Source organism: Plodia interpunctella, chromosome 9 (genome assembly GCF_027563975.2).
Source record: "Plodia interpunctella isolate USDA-ARS_2022_Savannah chromosome 9, ilPloInte3.2, whole genome shotgun sequence".
In the NCBI taxonomy this organism is placed as follows: domain Eukaryota; kingdom Metazoa; phylum Arthropoda; class Insecta; order Lepidoptera; family Pyralidae; genus Plodia; species Plodia interpunctella.
This window is the reverse complement of record NC_071302.1, coordinates 8,015,232-8,039,013: the sequence shown is the minus strand read 5'-3', so window position 1 is coordinate 8,039,013 and position 23,782 is coordinate 8,015,232. Positions and strand designations below refer to the sequence as shown.

Sequence of the window (23,782 nt, the reverse complement as noted above, 5' to 3'; positions counted from 1 at the left end):
ACTAAATAATAAATCGCGAAATTTAGTTATGTCAAAACAGGTTTAGCTAGCTAAATATGAACTTGCGATACCCATCGTAAGTCCCTTTCGGCCGCAATCGCGATATTTTTCGTCTGGTACTTAACAGTAGTTTGTTTGATTTCACATAGTCTCATAAAATTCTATGATATATATTTTTTGTTTTTTGACGATTTCGGACTACATAAAAGTATAAACAATTACTATGGAAAGTGGAGAAGACAAAGTACGAAAGACAATCTTGGTCATCGACGCTCTGTGGCTGTGGAGGAAACCGGAGTTAAGAAGAGATAGAGCGAGAAAAAAAATAAGGGAGCCATAGACGTGGGTAGAGTAGAGAGGTTCACACTTAATAATAATTTAGACAAGTTAAACATCAAGGCTTTTATAATAAAACCGGTTACTATTGTGAATATATTTTTTCAAAAGCGCAAACCACAAAGACTAATTACGTATTCCTGATGAAAGCTAGCGAACGCTCGATCGTTCCAATCTGCAGATCTCAGAACTTGATTGCTCACAATCAGGACGGTGCGATTGCAAATATGGAGAATTATGCGCAGACGATTCCGGGCTTGTCGATGTCCTGGGTTAACCCACAAACAGGGAAAACATACTTTTTTATACTGGCGGTTCATGCCAGCTTAGTTCCCGAACTAAGCTGGCATGAACCGCCAGTACCCGTAAAAACATAATAAATTATACGAGTATAAACCTCAATCACACCATAGCTGAATGAATGAAATGAACAAATAAAATTACAATGGTTAATTATTTTTAGTTATTTGATAATTACAATTTAAATTTGATAATGTGTTATTCACTGTGTAATTCAGAAATATAAAAAATAATAATTCATCTTGGCAAAAGAGACATGACGAGGAAAGACCAGAATATTTGATTCAATAACTTTATTGAAGCGCACCTAATTGATAATTTAGAAATTAGTCTTTTAAAGCGATAGACGATAGACACTTGAACATAAATTGTGTAGTGATGAAATTAAAAGTGCGCTCGAGTATAATTTAATTAAATAGTTACAAAATTAATTTAAGTAATAGTCGACTTAGAAACAAACTGAAACACAATTCTAGCAATTTTTGAAAATCCTAAACATAAATTAAATCTGAAATTGTTTCACAGGTATAATAACGGTGCTTGGTCTGAGATGAATAAAGACTAATTGTGTCCGAAAAGTAACAATTAAAATTGGATTTGCTATACAATTCTTACGTTCATTTAGATTAGCGTATTTTGTATACGTTTCATTGGAAAACTAATTCGGATAAGTCCCAATATAATAAATGAAATAGATTTACATATACTTATTAGATTTATATATACATTCTAAATAATTGTCAATAAATCGATATGCATTTAAGGGTCGAGAATGATTCCAGAATTATTTGTTTACTAGCTGCGCCCTGGGGCTTCGCTCCTGTACAAATTTGGGGATGAGAAGTGCTCTACGTGTTATTATTCCAGATTATATTCTACCCATGTTCCAAATTTCGTAACATCTAGTAGATTTTGCATGAAAGAGTAACAAACATAAACACATCCTCGCAAACTTTCGCATTTATAATAATAGTAGGACCCAACTTTTATCGTACAAAAATAAAAGTCGTAAACACAACATATATATGCAGCTACACAACAAAACAAATAATTCAGGAATCATTCTCGAAAGTTGACTTGTGCAACTCACCCTAACGAATATAACAAAATGAGGGGAAATATCGACTTTTATCAATGGATATCTAACATTACATACAGATTTAGAAAGCCATAGCGTAGGTGTATGTTATCTACGAAATCACTCTTACTACCAAATTGACTTCAAGGTTGATCGACCCGGACATTTTAACTGCGTCAGAAATAATTCTAATAATTTATAAATTTCTAATAATAAAGCTTTGTAATAATTCTAACAGTCTATGCGTGATTTACACAACGTCCTCCAGATGGCAATTAACGTTCTCCGTTGCATCGACGCAGCTGAGCTCCTTTTTTTACAAGGTTTTAATATTGATGAGTATTTCTGCGCGCAGTCCGATGTAGTGCAACGGAGCAATGGAGCCGTCCTGACAATCAACTTTCAGTTGGCAATGTCTATCAGAAACAACATTACCGGTTTCAATCTCTTATACGGCCAATAAAGTTAATGTACCTAGTTATACTGGATACAAAATAATCCATCAAAGGATGTTTACAATAAAATTTTGTAGACAATTTGTATTGTTTTGTTATACTAGTCTCATTTCATTTGCTTCATTGAGTTACTGATATGTCTTTTTGTGAAAATGAAGTTTTATATCATCATCGTGTATAGTATAAGTGGAGTAATGGAGTGGCGTGGCAAGGTATATAGGCATAATTAAACCTATCCCTAAGGTAGACCACTACATTAAAGAGTAGAAAAGCCTATGAATGCTAGTGAAACATGATCAATGACAATTAAAGTTAACTCAAGATACACCAGACAATTATGGAACTATGAATATATAAATCAACGGATCAATACACTTGGACCTAAATTGCCGAAAATAGAACTCGGTCACTAAGCCAAAGGCAGTTAAAATTTGAGTGTATTGCGGTTATAAATGTTTGCTTGTTAATTCGACTGTGGCATGTCCGTCTCTATCACGGAATATGCACATTATGGAACGGAATCTTTCGTGTAGCTTTGGTTTTTTTCTGCTTGAAATTATACATTATTATTGCTAGAGTGGCGTGAAAAATGTATTCATGAGATAAGAGCTTGGTGCTACTATCGTGTTAATGGTTCTAGGTAATTCTGCTCGCGCCTGGTTCAGGCAGAAGGCGTAATGCCATGTTCAAGGCTTCATGTAATCTAGAATAGCATTATATGCATGCCAATGGTCTGATAACTAGGGATGCCGACGAACGTGCGAAGTAGAGGCGTAAGAGTAGGAATGCTGACCCTGGGCTCCGACGCTCAAACGGCACTGAGTAAGAAACAGGGTATACGCTCTGATGAGAGAGTATATCAAGGTATATTTATATGCTATTATATAAACTATTATAATATTTATAAGCTTTTATATTATTTATAGCGATTCTTTGGTGTGAATAACTACAAACGATGTTTTTACCCATAAGTTTTACAAACATCTACGTAAAGAATATAGCGATTATAGAATTAACGTAATAAGAAACATTCAAAATTTCTATCTTTAGTATCTGTGTAAGATAAAGGAAAAAGAAAGACATGCCTAGTTAGAAACATAAAAAAATCCTGTATCTTTACATCTGAAAAAGTAAACTTTTCTGTAAGGATAAGACGGAATTTAATAATATGCGTATATGAAGAGAATATGTTAGTAATAGATAAAGAGGGAAAACCATTACAAATATAAATATCTAGTCTCCCTTTACAGCAATTTATAAGTACATACATAGTTATATGATTACAGTTTAAAGTTAACGTTAAAATTGACAAATGCAAGTATGGATTGGACAGCCGCCGTGAAATTTAACAGGCAACCCAAATCGAAGCGTTCAAATCTGTGAGAAACATCAGCTGAGGATGGCAATGGTGCTACCTTCAATATCGTTAAATACAACGACGGTCGACTCTGTAAACAAACAGAGCTATAACACTTTATAGCCAAGAAAGGTGCTTTAATAACTACTAGAATGTACCATGAGGTTTTGGGGAACGAAATTTGTGTTTCTTGTTAACTTTGGTTGAAATTCAAGTTAAGTATTTAGTCAATTACTATTATAAATTAATGAGTGAACGGTCAATCGAATTGGATGTTAGAATCGACCTAAATTTGATTTATTGGAATACGGTAACGGGTGATGATTGATTAGTATTGTCTGCAAATAGCAAAAATCATGTGATAAATACTTAGGAAGCGTTGCACAAGTCAGTCAACTTTAACGACAACTGTAACCTGAGCAGAAAAACGTAAAGCACGCCATTTTTTTAATGGTCGGTGGCGCGTAGCTAGTTAACTTCAAAGTTAACTAGTCTAACCCGCCCATAATATTCACAAATACTTAAGGGCTTTTTTTAGATATTTAATATTGCTTGATTCTGATAGAACGTAATGTCAGAACGTACTCCAGATTTTGTATCAATACTAAAAAAAACTACTAAAACAGGGTTAAAAAGAATTAAAAACACATTTTGGGTCAATAAAATGTAGAAACCTGCATCTAGCTTTAAATAAAACAGAAAAGACCGAAGATAAAACATATAATTACACAAAAACATTGAACAAACGAGATACGCCGAGCTAAATTAACGTTGTGGTGTGTAACACGAGTACTGTTCCAGTGGCCGCAAACGGTTCTTCATTAGCTGCTTCCGTGGTTCCGTACGTGTGATGTCAGAGTGAAATGGGTTAGGACAATGTGATAAATACTAATGTATTTATCACATTGTCCTAACCCATTTGCGAATTATATAAAAGCTAACTTAAGTTTGTGAACCAGATTCTATGTTCGAGATTTTATAGGTATAATTTTTTGTGAGTTCAAAATGACTACCTATTTATTTGTTTGTTACGCTTTATCTATTGTAGAACCTTCTTGCGATTTTAAATGTACGAGAAAGACATAGGGTACTACACTCATCAAGTACTTTTCTAGTGGGATTTACGCTAAACTGCGGGGAAACGCTAGTCTCATATAAGGCATAATAGGGACTAGTTATGTACATGCAGGGTACCAGGAATGCTTGATCCTGTGATCAAAATTAGAACCTTTCAAAAATAAAATAGAAAACTCGCTTATTTGGCTTTCACAAAATCTAATTCCAACTTTCACAATTCTTTTGGAATGTTCACTAAATCCCAAGCATATTTCATAGAATTTCAAGAAGTGGGCCCTCAGACCACACGCACATAAGGAATCTCTCTATCTTTTTTATCTCACAGTAGCGACGTCCTTAACGCGTCAAATTAGTTTGTTGCTTTGTAGGTTATTATTACCAGACCAGTTATGGAAGTACACAATTCTGGTCAACATCAAACACACAAAGCTACTATTAATTTAAAGTGTAATTGAGGAAGATTATATACAATATATTCCAATTAACGTTGCGTATACGAAAAATAAATTATTGATATTCCAATTAAAATAATTGGATACATGTAGCGTTATTCTCATGAGCAGAAAAACAAAATTAAACGTTTTCCTTTGTGCCTTTTTGATCTAATAAACGTAGCGCAGTAGGAAATTCTTTACATTGCGCTTCTCTTCCACCAATGAGGTAAATTAGCAAGTAAATGCCAAGGAAATATGTGATTTTATTTAATTTTTCTTGTTTAGTTTATCCACAGTACTTCATTACAGAGAATGCTTGAATTGAATTTACAAAATTTTAAAATATATAATTTTTACTATTATGAATTCACCAATTTATTGTTGTTGACTTCTATCTCACAATTCTTTAGATGGGTTTACTGCCAGTATTTTCTCAAGTTCGCACCCATCTACCAGTTTGGTTTTTGCTCGACGTTTTAGAACTGGAACTAGAAACTGGCTGGACGTAAACTCAACTCTGTCGGCTGTCTATGGTGAAAAAGAAGCATAAAAATAAAGATGTATTACAACTTATTCTAAATTTAATCTAATAATTTTAAGGCGTACATCAAAAAACACTGCGGTGGTGGAAAATCGCCCTAATATAAAGGCAAGTCCCTACGGTCGTTATAAACGTTCTGTGCGATTTACCGCTGCGCAAACTTTTTACAATAAGGTTTTAATTAATCATTTTGCCCTTCTAATAGATAATACTCTTCCTCGTTTCAATTTATCTTACTTCTTTGTAATATTAGATTCGGCATCGCTTGCGTGGATTTTGTTAATCTCGTGTCCCTGTATAACAAGAAACGATACTTAAATCCGGAGATAATAATGAAGCTAGGTGTACTTTAGTGTTTATAAATGTCTAACTGATTTGAATGTTAATAATCTCAATTTTTCCCATCCTAGTACTGCTGGAATATTACACATAAGTGCTGCGCGGGTTCTTAGTTTGTATGGATTAACGCACATCTAAACATCCTTATACCTAAACTCTTGCATTACTGCTTCACGAGTCTCTTTTTCACGCAATATTAAAATCTGATGAACTTCTTGCATTTACGGCATCTTGTAGTCACCTAAGTTTAATTCACGACCTCACGATTTTATTTCAATCAATAACTTTAAAAGTAATAAATAATTATATCAGACTACTTTTACTTAGATCAAACAAGTATCTGTTTTTAGATAAAAAATACTTAAACGAAATTCTGTTTATGTTTTATTCATAAAATTGAAAGCCGAAATACTTAAAGGGCGCTAGCGCTCATTTTGTAAGCAGGCTCAAAACGTAAAACCTTCTATTTTTGTATAATGCAGCTCCAATCTACCATATCATATCTACCATATCACATACCATATCAGCTACACACACAATCGCCGAAATCAAACAGACGCCGCGGACTACATGAACATTGCATAGTTGGTATGAGTTATTTGCCGCTCTGAAAAATCATACAAATATGTGCCGAATCTGCCGTTAAAGTTTTGGCGAACTGTTTGCCGATAGAATATAGCCGGCATAAGGCTGAAGAAAAGTTAATTCCTAAAGGTGGGTAAATAAATAATTACAAAGAAACCAAAGTCATACGTAGTTAATTTAACAAGTGGCGACATTATCTTAAATTAATAAATGTAGGGTGAATTGCACCAGTTATTTTCTCATGGACTTTAACTTGCGCGCCACCGATCGTGTAGACAAAATTCCGTACTTTGCGTTTCTCTGCGCAGGTTAAAGTTGACTGGTGAAACCCACTCTAACTATGGCGAATTTTGAAATTTTAAAAACGTGGTTTAGTTAGTTGAGTCACATAATCTTACAGAAAGGGAAATATTGTCAATATTTTTTCACTCCACTAGAAGAATATATAATCTGTTCTTCCACATTAAAGTTATTCATAAAATTTTATTTCTCTTTTAAAAAGAGCTATCGTTATAATATATGAAGTCGCGTTACTACCTTTTAAGCGTTAAGTTAAATCTGTCATGAATTTTCTTCTCACTTTATAAAGCTAATAATCGTGGAGTGTATACAATAAATGTTGCAGAATTTCAGAGTTTCCAGTGAAATAATGTAAATTACTTAAAAACCTGCAATGAAAACAAAAACTGCAGAATTAAGCAAACAATAGTTTTGCTCAACTTAGTTTATATTTTGGTTGGAGTATGGCTTAACTAGTCTAGCAATTTCTATTTTCAAGAAATAAGTATTCTTTGTTCGTTGCAATTATATTAAGCAGTTATGAATACTAAATATTGTAGTAACTTTGTATTTTAGCGTGTGAACCTTTTGCTACTATGATACCTACAGGGTGAGTTGCACCGTCAAATATAACGTTGATTGTAACCGGCGAGCCGCTGACGTTTAGATATAATGGCGTACCTTGTGATTTTTTGCGCACGTTAATGTTAACGTCAAAGTTGCCGGTGCAACCCACCCTTAATCTAATAATTTTACGGAGTTGTATTTCAGAATATCTCATTATAGAACTATTAGTTTTTATTAGGATTTTAATTAAAGTTTGAGAAAATTACAGACCATTTAAATAAAATTTATAGAAACTGATCAGTATATAATTTGGTGTTTATTTTATTGTTTGTTAAGCTTATTTTGTATGTTTAAACATTTTTTCATATTAAAAAAACAATTAATAATCTTATATTACCTCCAACTAATAATATAAAACCGACATTTTGAATATGTTTTTGGCAAATTTCACTAGACGAATTTTGATGGAATTCGGTACATGGGTATAATCAAACCTAAAATAACAGGCAAATTACTTTTTATCCCAATATTCCCATGGGAGTGAAGCCCCGGCGCGCATCTAGTTGACAATAAACAAAGCGATTGTATCCACTCTGTTCGCCCGTAAAATGGCAGTAAACAGCTTAGAATTAATTACAAGATAAGACAGTAGTTAGTGGTAACAGCCTTTTGCTGTCCGCTAATGGACAGGCGATGGTATCTTCAGCATTTAGCATAATGGCTGTGGTGCTTAGTACTATTGTAGTGCCTGAGGACTGTATGCTAATGTATGTAATTAGAGAAAGTGTAGTCCTTGATTGTTCACATTGTATTGAATTACTACACAGCCACCCTAGAATAGGAGCATTTCTTATCCTCCCGTGGATATCGTACGAGGCGACTAAGGAACAAGGCAGCTGCGAAACAATAGTATTCCCAAGGAGAGTGGTCGGGTGACGTCTGGCACGTGGTTGTGAAATCACAGTCGAATCTTAAAAATTTTAAGGTAATTTGTTAACGAACGGACGAACGGAACTGGCAACATGCGGAGATGAGGGAGACTACACAATGGGATTTGATTGTAGTTGGGTATTATTATTAAACTTCATTATTTATGAAGAGAAACCCGTAATGTTTAATTTACGTTTGTGGTTTGTTAAGTTTGTGGAAATGGTACAAGATCCCTACATGGAAGGAAGCGGGAAGCGGGATCGGACGAGACACCGCAGCGGAAATCAACTAAAGATGTATAAAAATACGAATTTGAATGTTTACCAGTCTTACAGAATATGCGATAAAAGAAAGACCGAGATTTTACTATGAAATTCACGCGGGCGAAGCCGCGGGCAAAAGCTACTTAAAAATCTAAATCAAATAACACGCAATTAAGCACAGAATATCCAAGTCAAACACGGGAGTTGTAGCGAAACTACCTTGAGCAAAATCGTAGTTGAGTTTAGGTGATCGCGTTAAGTACACTAAGGTTTAATTATTTAACTTGTCAGTTCATAGAGCTTCAGAAATATTTGTTTGAGTTGAAACCTCGCTTGAAGACAAATTACTAGCGAACGCTGCTAATATTTATTTATTTACTCGAAAACGAATGGAAACGATCTAGGAAATGGGAGCAAATATAATTTATTTTTTTATTACAGTACCTTCAAAGTCCTATTCAGCTTGGCTGAGGGTCATGGATATTATTATGGAATAGGCACACTAAATCTTGGCTTATTCGAGTGGTTACCATTGCCTTCTCTCTGTCACACAGCTACCACATAAATCATCAACCAGAACGCTGGTTTTTCTTTACCGGAAGCAAGTGGTTAATGAGAATTTATTATTAAATGAGTCGGATTAGTATCGAAATGACCATTGTGACAATCTTAACCGCCATTAACACAGGTCGAGCGCGCTAACCACTGCGCCGTTGAGCTCTCTATCGAAAATGATCAACTGTCCTACTTCACATGACATCAAAATAATAGATTTTCCTCTGAGGTTTCATCCAATATCAATTTCTTATAAGGATCTCATAACAACAAAGTATATATTAAAATAAACAAAGATAATATAAGTTCTTTTGATTGGATGTATAGACATGTAGAAGATATAAGCATTGTACTTCATTTAATAGGATAAAAAGTATATGAAAATATAATATCAAAATAAATGTTCACTATTTCACTTTGCTTCACAACCTCCGACAACAGAAGCATAGTATATAGGTATAAGTTTAACGTGGCATTGTAGCAATCAAACGGCTGAACCAATTTTGATCTAGTTTTTTTTTTATATTTGAAAGAGAATTTAATTGAGAGTGTTCTTAGGTATGATTGGAAAATGTACAATTAGCTACAATTAGCCGTTTGGAAACCGATGACCTCTTGTCTAATAGATGATATTAGTAAGTTCTGAGTCGGTGGTTTCTTAATTGAGAAATAATACACATAATAATTACATAATATGTTACAACAATGTGTAATAGTGATCCACTATAGATTTCCTTGTGTTATGGATGGTACGCAAGTTCCGTATAGAATTTTTCAATTTTCTTGTCCTCAAATTATGTATTTTCAAATGTCAAAAGCAGCAATTTATATGAAGTTTATTTTTTGGTGCCAAAATCGTTTAAAAATTTAAATACCTACTTTAATTAGTTAAATAATATACACTGTATCTACTTATTTTATAGATTATCCGGACAAAACCTTTCCATGGTACGTATAAATTTATAAGATCTTCGGTAACAGTGAGTAGAGGTGACATCACATTTTTTTGGTACCAAACGCGTTTCAAAATGCTTCGGAATTCAAAATTTTAACAATAATTAAATCTTTTTCTTTATTCAATAAAATATCTTGATAAACACAATTGAAATTGAGCTAACTGGCTGTGTAATAAAATAAATGAGCCAAATCACTCAGAAGCAACCAGAAACAGTATAATTGATGTAATTATACAATTGAATTGGATCGTATTAATAACACGACCAATTTAGGCTAAAGCATTTTCTATTAGACAGGCCTAAGAGTAAAGCTCTATACATACAAATATTTACAGATTTATTTCTAGAAATAACCTTGAATAATAATTTCGTATCTATTTTTGATTGTACTCATATTATAGAAGTTTTTAAATGCTTCTTATTTTATCTAATTTCATACATAGAATGAAGCGAGTGAGTAAGTGAGCAAGGGAAATTTGCCAGCATCATCGTAATAAGTTGAAATTTCTAGTCTCTGCCTGTATCTGGCAGTAAAACAAATATTATTTGTTTGATGGATATACGCATCAATGGTCTTACTAAGGATACCGAAGACAATGCTACGTAGTAATTAAAAAGTAAGGAAGCGTAACCTGAGCACCGACATCCTAAGGCTGGAGAAAAAACCAGGAAATCGCTCGGATGAGAGAAAGTGTTACTTTTACTGTCTATGAACACAACCTTACTCATTCGTTACCTACTTAATTGTATCATTTCTCTGCCCGTAAAGGCAAGGCCTCATACCATCTGGAAGATGAATTCGAAATGGAATCTATTTCGAATAAATTAAATCATCAATTTGCGAAATCGTTGTGTAGGGATTTTAGGAGAAATTGAAATTGCCCTAAATAAAAAGTTAATATAATTTTCTGTTCTTGCTTGAGATTCGAATTTCTTGCCGAAATGGTTAGCGCAGGCGTCCGTCGTTTGTGGTGACTTCGATTAGCAATATTACCATAATAATGGTAAAATTACCATATAATTATAATATTATTATAATTTTTCTTACACACTTTTCACAGGTTTATAAGTAAAACAAATGTTTGTTCCTGTCAAATTATAGATACATTCTTTAAATTTGTGAGCCAGAATGTGTGGGTTCGCCCCGGAATATGAACACTATATCCTTCGGTAGATGGCATACTAGACAAGTCTTTGGTATTTTATATAGGCAACAAGAATATTCCATAGAAGTGTTGACGTTAGGCCGGTGGCCGGATGTAAAATCACACCCAAATCTTAAATTTAGAATACGATAGGATTAGAGAGAGAGTGAGAGAGAGAGAGAGATATTTCTATATGAAACGCAATGAATAAGCAACGATAATAACAAAACAGACTACTTATTAAAAATGTAATGGCGTACCCTTTCATTTATTTACAGCTCGCATATCATCATTGTTACGTACATCAACGCCTTTGGTATTTTATATAGGCAACAAGAATATTCCATAGAAGTGTTGACGTTAGGCCGGTGGCCGGATGTAAAATCACACCCAAATCTTAAATTTAGAATACGATAGGATTAGAGAGAGAGTGAGAGAGAGAGAGAGATATTTCTATATGAAACGCAATGAATAAGCAACGATAATAACAAAACAGACTACTTATTAAAAATGTAATGGCGTACCCTTTCATTTATTTACAGCTCGCATATCATCATTGTTACGTACATCAACGCCTAAAACAGTACAATAGAATAAACACGGAATTTGTATTCGCGGAACGCGTAAGTGTGGAGCCTACATCCTGAATGTTAATATGTGTACCAGTGCAGGAGGAACCTGAAGTTGGTGGTATAGTCTTGGAGCTAGGATCACTAAAGTGATATATAAATCCTTCTTAGAGGACGCCTCCTAGTCAAAATATATTTTCTGTCTGTCATAATCTGACAAATTTCAATACGTATATACTTTTTGGTTGGTCTTTTCTACCACGACCATGCGGATACGATATTGCCAGACATTTATTAATGCCGTCACTGACTAAATCTCGTATTGAAAACAAGAACTCTTCAAAAATTTTAAGTCTATAAAATGAGCCCGGCTTCAAAGCCGCCATTGCAAGCGCGAGTTCAGTTCAGTTCTTGGATCAGATGAGACAGACAAAATATCCTTATAATACCATAAATAATATTAATAATTAATTCATAATATTAATATTATACTCGTAAATGCGGAAGTTTGTGAGGATTTATGTGTGTATGTTTATTACTATTTCACGCAAAATCTAATGGACGGATAGTTATGAAATTACGTACATGCTACAATATAACCTGGAATAACTCATAGAGTATTTTTTATCGCGTAATTCCCACTGGAGCGAAGTCCCGGAGCACAGTTAGTAGTTTATAAAAATAAATCAATAAGCATACCGCCCCGGGACTACGCGGTGAGGCTGTACGCGTACATTTTTCATTTCTTTGCGAATTTCCTCAGTTATTCCAGCTTTCGCATATCATGTTAGAAGAATTCGATTTGCCTTCGCCGTCAGGCGTACACATGAGCTCTTTGAATACTTTATGCGCGGGTACTTAATATCGCCTACGCCTTTGTTACAACCAATACGTCAAAAAATCACATACTATAAATAGCTTGTTCTTTTTACTTTCTTTTTCTAAATATTTTATCTGCTATAATCCTCTTAGCTTGGTTCTGCTTATAGCGAATTTGAAATGAGCTTGAGTAGGATGACGTATACTAATGAACGTCATAACACATTGAAATTCGCCGCTCGTCATTGAATGAAGATGACTATAGGTAAACACATCATCTATTTACCTCTTTCGCTCTTTTATCTGATGTTCTGAGCCTAGAGTAGAATCCAAAATAAACTTATACTGTCTATGACGTACATTGATTGCCCGCGAGTGTGCCGTCAGCATATTGACGCCGCAGGCACCTTTTTTTTTTTTTGTTTACCCAGGGGAATGCTTGTTACGCACTGAGTGTGGGACTCCTGGGCCGCTAGTCGGCCCAGCCTACCCACTAAACCCCTGGGGCGTTTTTACGCTGCCGTTATGGGGGACGTCACGGGGTCGCTAGGCATTCGACCGCGACGCCCCCCCGGCCGGCCTTTCGGCCCCGACCTGGGCGGGCAGCAAGCACATGTGCTAACCACTCGCCCCTTACGCCATGCGAGCGTGGCGCGGACCATCAAGCCCACTCCGCACACCAGTCAGAAAGCTGACGGGGGGAGCGGGCATCACCGACCGCTGGTCCTGAAGGGACCAGCGGTCACAACAACACACACACAAAATCTTGGATGCCACAGGGCACCCAAGTCTGCCTCTGTACGGGCGCAAGAGGTGATAGGCAGGTGACACGCACACATTGCACCCGATACAGAGGCAGCCACCCTTCGGCCGCAGAGGACAGGGGGATCGTCGAGAGACATACCGACTCTCCTCTTCCCCTGCGGCCTCACCGCACCGTGTTCAGCGCCACGGCCGCGCTGTGGTCGCGGAGGACAAACCCCCGCGACCCCACCTCTGGTCCCCTCTAGTTTCCACATCCAAAGGCTGGTGGCGGGTCACCAGCCAATGGTAGTACTACTGAGGGGACCGTCCACCAGGCCCAGAGCACCCACCAAAGTCTCTGGGCCTTGGGTTCCTCTTGGTTCACCGGGGTGGCTGGTTGTGTCAGACCAGCCCCCCCGGTTACTAAGCCCCACCATCGCGACAAGATGGGAACCCGTCGGGGGGACGCCGCACAGGCACCTAACCGAACCTAATTTTATTTTATTTATTGTCAGTACTCATTTAATCATCAAACCAACTACCAATCACCAATCGCGAGTTCTGTATCGAATGCTCAAACCATTTTAACAATTTTCTTTACTTTTACCATTTCTCACCAACATTAACTTTCACATCTCCTAATTTAGTTTATTTCTAATACTTTCTGTTATATTTCTATTTTATTCCTTTTGTTTGTGTTATTTACAATAAATTCCTTTGTTACCGTTACCAATCTGTTTCTATTCAACTTTCTCTTACACTTCTACCATTAATCTATAATTTCTCAATGTACAATAACAAACCCGTACAAAACTTCTCTTTTAAATATTTCTCTCTCATCCTTTGCCTTTAAATTTGGAAGATTTGGCTATGATTAGATGACTGGCCGCTTTACTGACGTCAACCCACTTTGGGAATGGTATTGTTGCCTATCAGCTGTTAAGGCTTTGTGTCCCTTAGTCGCCTCGTACGACATCCACGCGAGGATATGGTGTGTTCCTGGGGGCGGGACCACACGCCGCTTACTATACAATATATGATCGATATTAGGCTACACGTGGACAGTGAATTTCACAAGATAAAGGCTACAATTTGTCAATGTCAGATACAATAGGAGCTGAATAGCCACCCTTCTGTCATGGTGCCAAAGAACCGGTGAAATGGGTTTTCAACTAATTATCGAATATTAATTCCGGAGAATGATACACGAATTTTACAAAGCTTTTCAATTCGCCTGACGGACACAAAAAATAATGGGTTGATTTTTTATGCTGACCCCAGGTTTCGCAGCGTCACAGTTCGCAGCGTCCAGGTTCCGCCCTAGAACAGGACCTCATACATGTCCTACGAGGCGGTTAAGGGACACAGGACACAGCCTAGGCAACAATAGCATTCCCAGGAGCGTTAAAGTCAGGGAGGCAGTTGTAAAATCACAGCCGGATATTCAAAATTTTAAGGTTTTTTTAACCTCGGGCTTCGCGGATTCACGACCCCAAATGAAACCCGGGAACATGCAGATTTGAGAGAGAATTGAGATTTAGTTTGTACTGGAACAATAAATAAGAGTTTCAAGGGAAACCTAACCAAAATAGAGGTATCATTCATATTTGTACAGACAAACAGACAACACAAACTGGCAGCTAGTAATGTAAAAAACATATGCACAAAATAAAAAAAAAACAACTTAAACTCTCATTAATCTCGTTTTCATATTTGAAGCATGTTATACTGCAACGTACTCGTAATTATGTCGCGATTCCCCGGCGAATAACATTAATTAATATTATGGAACGTCGGATAAGAGCGCGTAGCGCGGGAAACCAGATTTTAATGAAATAACGTCACTCATTGACAAATTGCAAATGATTACTTCATATGGTTCTGCTTTTAAACTTAATATGCGATTAGTAATTGTACTACGAGTTGGTATATATAGATGGTTGGTATATATATTTTGTCTTTACTGTTCAATAATATTTTAGCAAAAAATCTAAAATACATATGTGCTCTTTGGTGTACATAGCTAGAGTAAATATAGATAATAACTGAGAATAAGTAAGAAAACTCATGGTTCACTACAAATTTAAATTCCCATAGAAATTACTTTATGTGGCCTGTCTATCATTTTTTAAGAACTATTCGAAGATTTTGCGAGATTTTAGACATGCACATAAGTCTAAACTTGTATGTGAGTATATTTCCTGGACCTACGTGATCTACCGCAGATAATGATGTATCAATGGCGTTGTATTGGTCCACACATGATGATGGGACGTATGGGATCATGGCATGATAGGGACCAACACTGTTCAAATGAGTTTCTTTCGGCATTTCTTCTCAGCAGTGGTCGTTCCGAAATGCCAGTAGTTTGTAGCTTGTGAGAAATAACTATAAATATAAAAATTGACGAGAAAAAGTGCCTGTGAAGGTCTAATTTCTGAATAAATGATTTGAATTTACAGATTTCGCTGAGTCGACACGCTAAGAAGACTGGATGGATTTCGATGAAATTTATAACCTTATAGTACTTATGGTATATTAAATCCCAAACTGAACAACTAAAGGTCAAGAACAATTTCTTCATAAAAAGCCAAGAAACCAAAATTTTATAGGTACTGTCGCGCATGCGAAGGTGCGTTTAGAACTCGAGCGTAAATAAATTGGAGCGTTAAGCATGTAAAGGTCAGTACAAAGGGTGTTTTAATAATAAATCAACCGGTTTAATCGCGGGCCTAGGGAAGTGGTAATGCTAGATAAGGCAGAGAATGGTTAACACTTCATTTTACGAAAGATAAGGAAACGGCCATATAAATGACGACATGTGATTTTTTAAAATATTTTTTTTGTGAAACGAAAATTTCTGTGTATAGTTTAGATTCGTCGTATTTGCTAAAACTCTTGTAAAAAGCAATGTTCCTTTTGCATGTGATTCCGCCCTAGAAGAAGGCTACCCCATAGCTTCACGAAGAGATAAAAAGCGTTGACGTCACATAGGGATTCCCAAGAAGGTTTGACGTCCGGTCGAAAAATCACAATAAGTATTTACATGTCTGTTTGCTTGCTTTACAGTATAAAAAAAATCTTTAAGGCGTCATGGCCGTATAAGAAATAACGGGAACACGTCAGCATTGAGAGAGAAAATATGGTATCTATTATATGAAATATAATGATTGCTTTTGTAATTCTGACTCCCAAGATATTTTCGGTAAGTAAAAGTTTCCTTGCTCCTTGTCGGACATAAAAATTTAACGGCATCGAGACGCGAAGTAAAACTTTTACGTCGCTTTACTTTTAAATTTCGAGTAAATTATGTCTCGTTTATTTATATAAAGCACGAAATAAATCCATCATGATATATTTGAACCTATCTACTTACCTATAAGTTACCAAAAATTGAGTAAGTAACATTATTACAAATAGTAAGTTAAAAGAAGTTTTATTTCATTTAAATTGTACTAAATCCTACTGATGCTACAAAAATCATAAATGCGAAAGTTTGTGAGCATGTGTTTGTGTATATGGATGTTCCGAAATTCCCACAGGAGCGAAGCCCCGGGGCGTAGCGTAGGCGTATAATATAATTGGTATATTAAATTTTTAATTTAGATTACGTTATGTTAAAGTTATAGTTTTAGCTCTTTTTTTAGGCATGCATGTCACAATTTGTATATATAATTTGGCTTTAAATAGCTTTCCTTTGAAATTCAAATTTTTGCGGAGCATAAATGTTACTAGGCGCTTGAATATAGAATGTAGGGTCAGCATATTTGAAACTTCATTTCGAGTCGATGATCTAACTATTTCGATTAGAATCAGATCACTGTTTTATATTAGTTTCGCTTTCGGTATGTTAAAACGGGACTGTAGGCGACCCAATTCTGGATGTCTAGCGAATATAATAAATTTAAGTGTGTTTCACCAGTCAACTTTAACGTTAACTGTAACTTTAAATAAATAAGTCTAGAATAAATCTATGAAAAGATGAGAGGATACCAAGTCTACCGATTATCGGACTTTTTGAACAAAAATTGTCAATTTCAAGATATTAGCAAAAATAATCCAGTCAAAATAAAACTTGCCCTAAGGCAATTTCTGCTAGGCAAACCTGAACTTGAGTTCACCTATTGTTAATAGTTTATGATATTTGAAGATATAGACTGATTAGTTATAGTTAATCCAAACAATTTAATGGCAATGTATGGTTGTTACCATACATTGCCATTAAATTATAATTAGTTGTTACTAATGGAAGCTTAGATTTAATTTCAGAATTCTCAACATGAATCCTAAAATTCTCACTAACTTGTTTCGCAAGTTTTCCAATGTGATCTTTCAAAAGTAAAGGTGGGTTACACCGTCACCTTTCACGTTAACTTTAACGTGCGCAGAAAAACGCAGAAGTACGTCATTTTGACGTTTACGTAAGCAGCACGCCCCGCGCTGCCGATAAAAATCAACGTCAAATTTGACATGCAAAGCTCCCTAAGTTCTAATTGGCCTACCATATTAAAAAGATTTTCGCCGTGTTTTTCGCTCAAATTCTATCGCTCTCGATTCGCCATCTTGCCCACTCGCTCGATCATTATAAAATACATTTTCGTATAATTAGTCAACTCAGTCCGTTGTGTTTTATACCTTGGGACGAGTCGAGTATTCAATCAAATTTTTTTTGCTCAGTCATTCCAGTCCACTTTAAAGCAAAAAAAATATTGCATTGAACTATTTTAATCATAACGCAATACCTCATGTATTGCGTTATGCGAAAAAAAATCTTTGAAGAATAAAATTCATTGAAAAAAGCCTATTTTTACAATACACGAAATAAATAACCGGCCGATGGACCGTTCAAAACAGAAACTATGGTCTGAGTTTGAGTGGGATGAGTTGACAAAAAGCCAATTTTCAAACCATACTTTCTATTGTCCAATTATTTAATTTATGGCAATAGTGTATTTTCACTTTCTTTTTAACCAGCTTTATGAAATAAAACATTCTGCGAATTTAAATTTATTTTTATAAAAAATAATTATATTTTGTGTTATGTAACGATTTGTATTCCAAACTCGTCTCGTCATCTTGTTTTGTCACTTTGCTCCGAGGAAAATGGAATGTTTTAAAGCTTTTTTACCCTCCTTTTAAAAAACGTATAATTAAACTAATTTGAATAATAAACGTAATTAATTAGGATTTTTGTACGTAAAATGTTTTTCTTTTTATAGATGAAAATGTAAATTGTACAAAAAAATTGTCCGTAAAGTTAGGACTGTTGTAGCTTTTTAAATTAAATCAGATTTATTTATTCACATAATCTGTAGAACCAAGATCTGAAAGGAATTCAGTTACCATTATTTTTCGTAAAAAAGAAATGTTTTCTACCAAACATTTCATACATCATTTGGATGTCTAGTCGTAAGGAAAACGTGGAAGTATTATTCAACATCTCACATGCATATAAGACGGTAATAATTTGGTAGGATTTCCTTTTCGTGTTTGTCACAAAATGGCGAGCGTATAGAGTTATATTATAGTTTATATTTTTTCATTTTTTATTAATAAAGATGTTCGTCCTGTTTGGATTTGACTGAGAATCGTTTTAGAAGTAAAAAAAATATGATATGTGGATGAAGCGTGTGGTGTTCGCACTAGAAAATTAACTATATACTAATTATTATTGATCACCAAGACCACACGAGGCTGAGAGATTGAATTATGTTCCAAAATGATGGTAGACTTGAGAATTATAAAGATTTTATTAGAAAATATGCTTGTATTATCATATACAGAATAGAAGAATATCATATACAGACTATTTATCATAGACAGAAAAGGCTAAAGATCTCCGTCATATCTTTCATTAAAAAAACAAGAAGAAACGAGACAGAGGGCTGATATCTTATGTGCCTCATTACGTGCCCGGCAATCTGCCACTGTATATGAGATTAGCCATATGGGTCCAGGAAGTTGTATTAAAACAAATTTTCTATCTCATTTAGTCACACACGTCCGTCTTATAGGTATATATAGTTTTCTTCTAAAAGAAAAACTGCATGAAAAAATTTATTTTAAAAACAAAAACTTTCATGCAATTTTTGCGTTCTCAGAATTTTGTTCCGCCGGTGAAAAATAAAGCTGTATATAAATCAGATTACATTTTGAGTTCGTTAAACTTTGATCCTAAGTAAAGTGCCGGATTTCAATTCTCTATTATCTAATATATATGTTAATATGTTACAGTAATTGATAGTTGAATATGATAAGTTCAATAACCTCCGCTGATATCTATTTTTATGAAGAGGTAAACGTTTGTGAGTTTGTATGTTTGAGGCGGGTAATCTCTGAAACTAACGAACCGATCTCAAAAATTCTTTCACCATTAGAAAGGTACTTTATCCAAGATTGCTATAGGCTACTTCATCTCAAAAATTCCACGGGAGCAAAGCCCCGGGCAACATCTAGTATTATTATATTTTACAAAAATGTTCAGATTCATACTGTACATTTTATTTATATTAAAAATAGATTACAATAACAAAGGTTTGGTTCAATTCAAAATTTAACTTATGTATGGCAGTTTACAACCATTTACTCTCGCTGTTGGAAAATATCGTCGGGAAACCTAAACTGGTTGATTTATCAGCTACTGCAAGTTGTGGAGAGGGCAATGGCAAAGGGAAGTCGTTGCGTGTTTATTCCCATTACCACGACTCTCAGTCATGCTATAAGAAAATCAATTTATAAATTTAACGCTCATAATGTGGTTTCAAAGCATCGCTAAAATTAATGATTTTTATGATAAAAGATTATGTTCATTTATAACGATATCATATAAGGTTTGAAAATAATATCAAAAGTTTGAAGAATATAAGTTAAAATGAACATAATTTACAAAGTATTTGAATGTTTAAAATATGTTAAACAAAAATCCTTCTTATTGAAGTTAGAGATTCTCCGCATATGCCATGGTTCATATATAAAATATCCACTTATCCCACATAGATGAATATTTCACTTGAGACACGTAATTTGGCGCCCAGCATGTGTTCGGCCGTGTTAATATTAAAATATGCAAATAGCGACATTACCATGTTCTTTCCACGATCCTGCATATAGCAGTCGCATGTTAAAACATTCTTCACGAAAGTTTTGTCGGAAAAAAAGTGACAAAAGTTTTGTTTTGATATATAGTGACTTCTACGGACTATATTTTGTTAAAACGTGTGGAAACTTTAGACGAGAATGGCAATAAAGAAGCCAAGGTTAAGCCTTTTCAGTTTTTTGAATGTTAAGAAAAATTTATTGGTAAAAGAACTCATAGTTTTTATCTATTTTTTTTTTATTTCAGTATTTTCAATGCGAAACGCCCAACAACCAAATGATTTCTCTTTATTAAAGGCACTCAGAAAAGAACCAATAAACACAGTCTATTATTATATATTGACTTGTAAAACTCAGTCAAGCAGATGTTAACAAGAGATTTTCCTCGTAGGCGATAGGCTAGCAACTTATCACAATATAATATCAATTCCATCAATAAATCATTAAACGTGACATTCTAGTTTCGGAATTCTTAACTCTGTCTACTCTGCAAGGGATTAAAACGTGATACTGTATAGAACATAGACCTTTACTGGGTAATTAGCCAAATTTTTTAATCAATGTTGTGATTTCTATAAACAAAAAAAATATATTTCCTTTATGAAACTGTAAGCTAACTTCATAAAGTACCTCTGTAGATTTAGTTTAATACACACTGAAGTGATAATACGATTAGAGTTTGAGGACACTTGTTGCCATAGTATCTGGCATTACAATAGGAATATCGCAGTCGAGTCACGTGGGAATCGATAACTGTGATCGCACTGATATGTTACAATTACCATTAAACTTCGATTACAATAAACCAGTGTCAAATTAACCCAACATTATTGTTATCATAGACGTGGTACGTCTTGATAGGAATATGATTTGAATGAAGCTTTTAATAAGTAGAAGATAAAACTGTAAATATTACTGGAAATCAATTTATAGCTACAATTCAAGGTAGTTTACAGCATTATAAGAAGAGAAAAAGTGCCTGTGAATGTCTAATTTCTGATTAAATGCTCTGACTCTAACTTTGAACTTATTTTGCGGTACATATTATTTCTAACAGATAAATAAAGTGTAAACTATAATAGACATTGCAACATCACCAAATAGGAAGTTTTTTTCATATTTATTATATTCTGTTGTAATCATTATTTTAATCGAAATATACTACTTTTGTTTAAGTCATATTTGTGTGTAGGCTTGTGTTACTTGTGTGCAAAGATAAAGTAAATAATTGAAAAAATGTACAAAGAAAAATATTTATTGGATAAGGTTCTTATATAACTAATTTACCTAAGATTATAAGCATCGCGACTTGGGACCACTAAAACCCGACAAAGTGCCTTTATGTTTGCTGTTGGAAACGTTTGAATTATATAGGAGCGTCTTCTGGTTAACAAGACAGAATGGCTTATCCTACTTTCTGATGACATTATAAATTGTCTGTGACAATCTCGTTGTATTGTATTATGAATATTATGACCACATTTTTCAATTTTTTTGTTTTTCATCAGGAAATTCTCTAGATGGAAGAAAAAGAAACGTCTCGTTTTAGATAAATTCTGATTATGTATTTAAAATATATAACAATTTCTTGCTGTATTATTTAAGATATAAAAAAAACATACCTTCTCAGCGCTCAATACATCCTTGTCAAAAGTCGGTTCACAAAACAAACACAGAACGTTATATAATACAGATCGCGTGTGAACACGTCCGAAATATTTCTCAAAAATCACGTCCAGCCCCCGTGGCGTCAGAGAGCGTACTGAACTACGTTAACGTCAACGCCGAGATGAAAGTACGCTGTGAAGTGAAATGCGCAAGTCACGCTGCTTAACTTATACACCTACTTTCGAAATTCAAATTGTCATTATTCTCCCTTATTATTCTGTACATACGTCCGATTGTACAAAATAAATTCTTCTATCTCCTGCGCTCTCAAGGTCGCAGCCTAAAAGTTGGAGAGTGTTAGCAACTGTCATTTATTTTGCGAAAGAATCCTTGTACTTGTAATCCCTTTATACTGAGTTTGTTTTTCGTTAACAATGTCTTTGCGACGTTAATCCGTATAATAAGTTTTCTTTTTTAGGATCACGATTTTTGTTTACTATTTTTATGTGCGTATTCGAAGGCAATAAATTTTATGGAAGTTAGTTGTTTAACTATGTAGTAATGTTGTTTCGACATTGAAAGTCAAAACTCAGATACAAATCAAGTATTCAAATTGGTACGTTGCTATGAAGGTACCTATTATAAGTTCCAAGTTCATTCTACCGCGCTATGTGCTAGTGCGGGATCTGTAGCTTTATTCGTAGCGGTTCGCTACGAATCACGCAGATTGTGTAGCGAAGCTACAAAATTCGTAGCAAATAGTTACACCTCATTTTAATAATGATTGTGTTATTTTTAAGAAGTAGAATTTAAGTAGGTCAAGACATATTATTTATCTCTTTGATTATCTGTTTCGGTATTTCCATTCTCATTCATAATTCATAATTATGTGCAATATAAGTATATATTTATGTAATGTGTGTATGTAAATTTATAGTATTAACATTTATGTAGGTTTATGATATTTATTTTAAGTATATTTATTATATTAAATCAATTTTTACAATTGTCAGTTTAATCCGACCCGCATTTCTGTATTTCCTAGTCTAGCAATTTCCCAAAAGGTTGCCTGGAAGAAATTGCTTTCAGCGATAAGGCCGCCTTTTGCACAATGTATCAATACCATAATGTCATGCTATGTGTGATTATACATTTTGTACTTACGTATACTGTGTAATTAATTTGTGAAATAAAGATTTTTTGTATTGTATTGTAATTTTTTATTTATATTTTATTTTTTACTTGCTAAGTACATTCTACTCTCATACTTATTGCTTTCATTGTCAAATTAACAAAAATATTAATTAATCATCTTCTGCATGTTTACAGTAAAGATTCATTAGGCTTCCTTTTTGATGATATTTAAAACTTATCACGTATAAAAAATGCACAACGAATTCACATGTAACAACGGATTGTTATTGCATTTTCTTTATGCGCATTGAATAAATAAATAAATCCATGTACAGTCATCCATACGTTTAATTATACTTCAGAAACAGCGGTGAATTTGCAATGAATCTGTGTAGGCTGATGTATGGTTGACTGTACTATTAATTACTCGCTGTGTTTATTATGTGCAACCGCTAAAACGTCAGTGGTAATTCAGAGTACACTGAAAACGGTTAAGCTTCATTAATGAAGTTATAACTAGGCGTGGCTATCAATTAGAATTACCTTCTCACTTTCATCGTAACCTGTTATCGGTTACTTTCCTGCTTAAAACGACTCTAAGAAAAAAAATTGAAAA

The 23,782-nt window shown here is 34.5% G+C and overlaps 1 protein-coding gene across 1 annotated transcript in view; it reads right to left on the bottom strand.

The window, feature by feature from the left end:
- cmpy (crimpy) overlaps positions 1 to 22,202 on the bottom strand; it is a 38,094-nt gene extending 15,892 nt beyond the window's left edge. The window contains exon 1 of the mRNA XM_053749752.1: positions 22,047 to 22,202. The gene's annotated coding sequence lies outside the window, so the exon portion shown is untranslated. The remainder of the gene's footprint in view (positions 1 to 22,046) is intronic.
- Positions 22,203 to 23,782: the final 1,580 nt, after the last annotated feature.